Source organism: Urocampus carinirostris, chromosome 14 (genome assembly GCF_059441175.1).
Source record: "Urocampus carinirostris isolate Australia breed hairy pipefish chromosome 14, RoL_Ucar_1.0, whole genome shotgun sequence".
Classification (NCBI taxonomy): domain Eukaryota; kingdom Metazoa; phylum Chordata; class Actinopteri; order Syngnathiformes; family Syngnathidae; genus Urocampus; species Urocampus carinirostris.
The window spans coordinates 39430561-39438828 of record NC_142362.1 but is presented as its reverse complement, the minus strand read 5'-3'; the positions used below and the strand labels follow the sequence as shown (position 1 = coordinate 39438828).

The 8268-nt window shown below is 43.5% G+C and overlaps 1 pseudogene; it reads left to right on the top strand.

Moving 5' to 3' along the window:
• The first annotated feature begins 4793 nt into the window (after window positions 1–4793).
• Window positions 4794–4969, top strand: LOC148353407 (5.8S ribosomal RNA; annotated as a pseudogene).
• Window positions 4970–8268: the final 3299 nt, after the last annotated feature.

Below are 8268 nucleotides of genomic sequence, written 5' to 3'. Positions count from 1 at the left end.
TAGCAGCCGTTTAGATTTAGATTTACTATATGTTAGATTGACCATTTAACAGTCTAATGGCCAGCGGGACAAGAATATTGCGGAACCTGGTGGTCCTGCACCGCACACTGCAGTACCTCTTCCCAGAGGCTAGCATAGTGAACAGTCCATGATGGGGGTGAGAGGGGTCCCCGATAATGTTCTTAGCTTGGGATAGGCAGCGCTTCTGGCCAATGTCCTGAATGGAGGGAAGTGAAGTCCCGATTATTTTCTCTGCTGTCCTCATCACCCTCCTCACACTACCCCAGTCGGTAGCGCTGCAGCCTCCACACCACACAGAGATACAGCTGGTCAGGATACTCTCTATGGTGCCCCTGTAGAATGCGATGAGGGAGGGTCGGGGCAGGTGGGCTCTTCTCATACTCCGCAGGAAGTACAGGCGCTGCTGTGCCCTCTTAATTAGTGATGCAGTGTTCACGGACCAGGTGAGTTTGTTTGTGATGTGCACCCCTAGGAACTTGATACTGCTGACAACCTCCACAGCCTTGTTGTTGATGCAAAGTGGGGCATGATTGGGCTGGTTTTTCCTAAAGTCGACAATGATCTCTTTAGTTTTGTCAACATTCAGGACCAGGCTGATTGTCCCTGCACCAGCCCACCAACTGCTCCACCTCCTCTCTGTAGGCCAGGTCGTTGTTGTCCCTGATGAGGCCCACCACCGTTGTGTCATCAGCATACTTCACGATGTGGTTTGTGGCGGACCTAGGGACGCAGTTGTGTGTCATCAAGGTGAACAGCAAGGGGCTCAGGACACAACCTTGGGGGGAGCCCGTGCTGAGGTTGATGACATCTGACATGTTCTGACCTATCCGCACTGACTGGGGTCTGTCACTGAGGAAGTCCAGCAGCCAGTTCCGCAGGGGGGTGTTGAAACCCAGGAGTCTCTTTTTGTCTACCAGATGTTGTGGGATGATGGTGTTGAATGCTGAACTGAAGTCCAGGAACAGCATCCGCACATGGGTGTTCTTCTCCTCTAGGTGTGTTAGGCTCAGGTGAAGCGCAGAGGAGATGGGATCCCTGGTGGAGCGGTTTGTCCGGTAGGCAAACTGAAAGGGGTCGAATGAGGAGGGGAGACTGGAGGTGATGTGCTCTTTAATCAGTCTCTCAAAGCACTTCATTATGATAGGAGACAGTGCAACGGGCCGGTAATCGTTGAATGATAAGATCTGAGGTTTCTTTGGCACTGGGAAACTGATCCATGCAATGAATGGGCCCAACACCAGACTAGGAAAAACAAGCACCACCATGCCTCACTGTCTACAATGTGTACTTAAGTTTGAATTCAGAATTTGGGGATTTGGGGGTCTTCTCAAATGGACTCTAAAAGGACAGTTTTACTTTTATCAGTCAAAAAAATATTCCTCCATTTTTCTTTTGGCCAGTTGATGTGTTGTTTTGGCCGAATTGTAACCTTTTCTTAAGAGAGGGATTCTTTAAAATAAATTTGCTTCACACAGACGTTCTTCTGTAACACCACATGTTTGATCGTCATGGAGCTGATCATTGGTTGAGCCTTTGCCATTATGGTTATTATCCAGTCCATTTTAATATTTTTTTCCCCGTATCCTTCCATATGTCTGTTTTTTTCTACCCCTTATAAGGTATTGGAGATCATTTTAGCCGAACAGCCAACAATTACAGTGCATCCGGAAAGTATTCACAGAGCTTCACTTATTCCACATTTTGTTATGTTACAGCCTCATTCCAAATTGTATTAATTTAATCTCTTTTCTCAAAATTCTACACAAAATACTCCATTATGACAATGTGAAAAAGTTGTTTTTTTTCTTTTACTTTTATTGAATTTATTAAAAATAGGAAACTAAGAAATATAATTTACATAAATATTCACATCCTTTGCTTAATACTTTGGTGATCCACCTTTGGCAGCAAATACAGCCTCAAGTCTTTTTGAATATGATCCCACAAGTTTAGCACACCTCTCTTTAGGCAGTTTTGCCCATTCTTCTTTGCAATAAGTCTCAAGCTCAATCAGGTTGGATGGGAGACGTTTGTGCACAGCCATTTTCAGATCTCTCCAGAGATGTTCGATCGGATTCAAGTCTGGACTCTGGCTGGGCCACTCCAGGACATTCACGGAGTGGTTCTGAAGCCAATCTTTTGAGATCTTGGCTGTGTGCTTTGGGTCGTTATCCTGCTGAAAAATGAACCTTCGCCCCAGCCTGAGGTCAAGAGCGCTCTGGAGCAGGTTTTCATCCAGGATATCTCTATATATTGCTGCATTCATTTTTTCCTTCTATCCTGACTCGTCTGCCAGTTCCTGCTGCTGAAAAACACCCCCACAGCATGATGCTGCCACCGCCATGCTTCACTATAGGGATGGTATTGGCCTGGTGATTAGCGGGGCCTGGTTTCCTCCGAACATGGCGCCTGGCATTCACACCAAAGAGTTCAATCTTTGTCTCATCAGAACAGAGAATTTTGTTTCTCATGGTTTGAGAGTCATTCAGGTGCTTTTTGGCAAATTCCAGATGGTCTTCCATGTTCCTTTTACTAAGGAGTGGCTTTCGTCTGGCCACTCTACCATACAGGCCTGATTGTTGGATTGCTGCAGAGATGGTTGTCGTTCTGGAAGGCTCTCCTCTCTCCACAGAGGAACGCTGGAGCTCCAACAGAATGACCATCGGGTTCATTGTCACCTCCCTGACTAAGGCCCTTCTTCTCCGATCGCTCAGTTTAGAAGGCTGGCCAGCTCTAGGAAGAGTCCTGGTGGTTCCAAATGTCTTCCATTTACGAATAATGGAGGCCACTGTGCTCATTGGGACCTCCAAAGCAGCAGAATTTTTTTTGTATCCTTCCCCAGATTTGTGCCTCAAGACAATCCTGTCTCGCAGGTCTACAGACAGTTCTTTTGACTTCATGCATGGTGTATGTGCTCTGACATGCACACTCAACTGTGGGACCTTATATAGACAGGTGTGTGCCTCTCCAAATCATGTCCAATCAACTGAATTTACGGCAGGTGGACTCCAATTAATCTGTAGAAAGATCTCAAGGATGATCAGTGGACAAAAGATGCACCTGAGCTCAATTTTGAGCTTCATGGCAAAGGCTGTGAATACTTATGTAAATGTGATTTCTTAGTTTTCTATTTTCAATAAATTCAAAAAAAGTAAAAAAAAAAAACTTTTTCACATTGTCATAATGGAGTATTTTGTGTAGAATTTTGAGATAAGAGCTTAAATTAATGCAATTTGGAATGAGGCTGTAACATAACAAAATGTGGAAAAAGTGAAGCGCTGTCAATACTTTCCGGATGCACTGTATATGCACCTCTTTATGGGTTCTTCTCCCTCCAGTCAACTTTTTAATCAAACACCGTTCTTCCGAGCAGTGTCTTGGACGACCCATTTTCTTCAAATGCATGTTAAAAGTGTCTGAAACTTTTGACAAAAAGTTACCGGACACCTGGCCATAAAGTTGCCGGCCCCATTTTTCACAACTTGAAACACAATAAGGCGACTAATCGCAAAAAAAAAAAAACATAGTTGCAAAGTATAAAGGATTGATAATCAGAATATATAACACTTTAAAATTAAGTTTATTATAAATCTACTCATAACATTTACTGCACGTATATGATATCGCTGTTTTCCATCTGCCATCATTATGTACCTGTATTTACTCATCTTCATCAGTGCAATGTTTGCGTTGTGTCGTCTGCTACAAGCCACGTTAACTCCTCTTTCCACGATGCTTTCAATGTGTGTTTACGTTTTGTAGCGTCATCAATTTTGTTAGCTTCTTTTGAAAATTTCTTTCAGGGGCTGAGGTTTTGGCTTGATTCCTGGTAAGGATATGTCAGAGTGTGCAGTTTTCTCATGCGAGAGAAGATAAGTAGGAAATTGTGGTTCAGCCTTTAAACATATTTATTCCTCAACAGCAAGCAAACAACAACACGGCTCCATTCAATACAGCATGGCGATCAACAATTATCAAAACGAAAAATGGTGTGTACGTAATGAAGACACACATTGGAAAACGTTTTACCGCAATACCACGGGTAAGAGTGATATTAAATTGACAAATCTCAACAATTCCGAAACACTTCCATTTTTCTTGTGTTCTCTGCGTCTACTTTGGAAAATGATATGCAAATGCACGACCTTATAACGCTCAGGAAAGTCCGGAAGCACAAAGTTATTCGATGCAGGCTTCTAATTGGCTGCCAAGTGCAAATTGCCGAAAGAACAGAAATTCCAAAATTTCCAAAACAAACGAGGATTTTGAAATCCGAATAAAACGTTTTAGTTGTTAAAAAAAATATATATAGAATTTTTTTTTTTTGGAAGGGGCGTCACTACTTTGTAGATTTTCACTTTTTGCGGGAATCCCTCTCGGCCGACGACCCTAGCACGGCGCACCGTTCTCGTTTCCCGGCGCGCGGTTTCGGTGCGAATTCCGCTTCACCACCCCCCCTAACCCCACAGGTCCCCCCTAGCTACCCCTTTCCCCCGCGGCCGTCTGTCCGTCGGCCGCAGCCATCGAGGGCCGTGTAGCGCCATGTGGAGCCATCGCGGCCCAGGCGGCAGGCGCCGGCCTCCGCACCGAGCGCCCGACCCGCTCGGCATGTCGCGGTGTCGTGCAAATCGCTCCCGAAAGTACCCGCACTGCGGGTTAGAGGCTCGCTCGCGGGAGCGACCGAACGGCACCTGCGGTGCTGCATAAGTAAAGACCATGTCGTAAATTTGGCTCCGATTGTCCCGGGCGAACGTAAAATCGCCCAGCCATACGACTCTTAGCGGTGGATCACTAGGCTCGTGCGTCGATGAAGAACGCAGCTAGCTGCGAGAACTAATGTGATTTGCAGCTGCGATTGGCTGGCAACCAGTTCAGGGTGTCCCCTGCCCACTGCCCGGAGATTGCTGGGATGGGCTCCAGTCCCCCCCCCATATTTTTGTTTGTTTTTCTGTGTACAGCGAACTTTGGTATCCTGACAGGTGCTTTAAAGTATAATGTATTAATATTAATAAATGTCATGAATTGTTAATTGCCCTCAACTGGGCTCACTCGTTTGGCCCCAGCTACCACTCGTTCCCTAATTGGTCTTCCTCCTATTTGAACATGTCATTCTCGTTTACTCCTGGTCAAGTCCGTCTGCGAACCTCAGCTCATCCAAGGCAAGCACTTTTAACTCTGGCTCCCGTTTTGATCCCGACCTGTTTCCTAGATCGATCCCCTATACAAGCTCCGTTCTCCTGTCCCGGCTACCCGTATCCTGATTCTGTGTCCTATTTCGATCCCTGATCCAAGCTCCGTTCTCCTGTCCCGGCTACCCGTATCCTAATTCTGTTTCCTGTACCTATCCCCGATCCAAGCTCCGTTCTCCTGCCCAGGCTACCAGATTGTTCCGATCTCTGACCATGCTCCGTCTCCCGTCCCGGCTACCCGACTTGTTTTGATCTCCTACCACGCTTCGTTTGCGAGAGCTTACCGCTCCTCCTGGTGAGCGAGCAACAGATTGCTGTCTTTTTCCTCTCGCCCTGACTTCCCCGATCCCTTAATAAAGCATTGTGTGAAACATTACACATTTGGGTCCCCTGCTTGCATTCATCATGACACAAAATCATGCAAAATATCAAGAAAGCCCAAGAAAATAATATAAAACCAATTCTACTAAAACACATTGGTCACAGGGTAGGGAACCCTTAGTTCTCTTAAAAGGTCATGAAAAGAACACTGTTGTTCATCAATTTCATTGTTATTTTACGTGCTATTTTTTACCTTTGCTGTATTACAGGACAATATCCGTTCCTTGAAATCTCAATACAGAACTTTTACACCTAAATACAAAATAATTCAGTTTTCACAGGAACGCTGAACCCTGCTATGCAGTATGGCAATCCTTCCTGTATCACGGTTTACTCATCGCAGTTTTGTTACCTCGCTAATTTTCATCACGCTTTGAGTTCTGCGTTTTGATTGGTTAAACGGTTCTTCCGTCCCTTTTTTGCTTGTCTATCTATCTACGCTGGTCATATTCCTCAAGAGGGGTGACCGACAGCAAGACAAAATCATACACAAAAACAAAGAAAATAAAAAAGGGGGAAAAGTAGCAAAAGACACACACAAACATTTTTTTGGGGACCATGGCCAACCCAAATTGTCCACTATGTCATTTTTGGGTTGCCGACTAAAATATAAATATAGTTTTCCTCAACGTTCACATGATGGTGACAAAGTACTATGTAAAGTGTACTGTGTCTTTAATTAAGTCAAGTCAATTCATGTTTATTTGTATAGCCTTTAATCACAAAGAGTCTCGAAGGGCTGCACAGACCACAGATTATTGCAAACCACAGACTACTATTACACCATCCCCTGATCGAAAACCTACATTAGGTCAAGGAGAAAACGCAAAAACCTCAACATGAGTAAAATGAAAAAACCTTGAGAAGGGAGAAGGTAATCCCCCTTCCAGAATGTCCAGGCTGCAATGGATGTTGCAATAATGAATAATACACAGATATTGTCAACATAAAATTTAGGTTATTCATATTCTATAGAGGAGGGGTCGGGAACCTTTTTTTGCTGAAAGAGCCGAAAAAAACCCAAATTTTAAAATCTAATCCTAGGAGAGCCATATGTATATACCAAAAACAGCTAAATGGAAGAGGAAAATCAACGAGTTTATAGTATAATAAGACAGAATTTATTTTGAACAACATTGTAAGTTAATAACAAAAACTAACAATTATTTATAATTATAACAATCAACTGGTCTGCAGGCTGAGGTTTTATTCATCTGTCCATGTTTACTTGCCCGCTCTGCTTGTTCACCGCTGTCTGAGGCCCTCAGGTCAGCAATTTCTTATCTAAATCGAAGAAGACCAACAATATATATATTATAATAAGACTCTGTTATGACATGTTGTTCAAAATAAAATTAAAGGTATTTACTAATAAGGAAACTACTTCTGACTTACTATTAATGCGACTTTTGGTGTTGCATGGTTTTGCTGATGGCTTTGTAGTCCGGTTGATAGGTGGTGAGGTTCAGCTTCATGCAGGTGTTTAGGCTTCCATCTTTTAAACGTGATCGCAGGTTGGTTTTGATGTGTTTTAGGTGTGAGAACGACTTTTCGCATGCATACGTAGATCCAAACATGGTCAATACAGCCTCCTGATGTAGAATACAGTGGAAGCTGAGGATGGGTCTGTTCTCCTGCTCACGAAGCAGCGCTACAAATCCTCTGATTTTCCCCACCATGCATGGAGCACCATCGGTACACACAGAAATAAGTTTATCCATTGGTAGATTCTTTTCATTTGCAAACTCCATGAAAGACTTGAATAAATCCTCTCCTCTCGTTGTCCCTTTTAGTGGCAAAACGGCAAGACTTTCCTCACGCAGCGAGTCGCCGTCAACATAGCGTGCAATAATACTGAACTGGGATAAATGACTGACATCTGTTGATTCATCCAAAGCGAGGGAAAAAAACTCCGCTGCATTTATGTAGTTTACTTGTTTTTATCTCCACTTGATTCGACATCACAGCACAGTTCTTGCTGAAAGAGGCATATATTTTATCCGTTTGATTATTTTATCTTTATCCTTAACGTCGTCAAAAAGCTCGTTGGCCACATAAAGCATGAATGATTTGGCATAATCGCCATCTGTAAACGGCTTCCCGCTCCTCACAATTGCTAAAGAACCAGCAAAGCTAGCAAAGTTAAAATCACCTTGTTTGGCCCATACACGGAGCTGCTGCTGACTAGCCTGGACTGTGGAAAGTCGTTCTTGACAGGCCTTCTTTCTGTTATCTCCCACTGGATATTTCGCTGAAAATGTGGCATGGCGTGTGTCGAAGTGCCTCTTTATATTTGACCGTTTCATCGAGGAAATTTTATCATTGCATATAAGACACACTGCACAACCTGCTCTATCAATAAAGGCAAATTGCTCTGTCCATTCCTGCTGAAACGTACGGTAATCTTCATCTTTTTTTCCTTTTCGTCATCTTCTTGATTAGAAGCGTTCACTCTGCATAAAAAAAGCTAACCAAAAACGAGGAAATATTACTTCTTTGCTTCAAAATATCTTGTGCAGATTGTTGTAAATTATCCATTAAAATTAGACTTTCCGGGTAGCGGACCCTCCCGCTCACCGGAGAACAGATTGGCTCTTAGCTGCGTGCCTGAACGAAAAGTTGCAGGTGAAAATATATATAAATTAAAATGTGTGTATTTATTTTTTTTGGACATGTT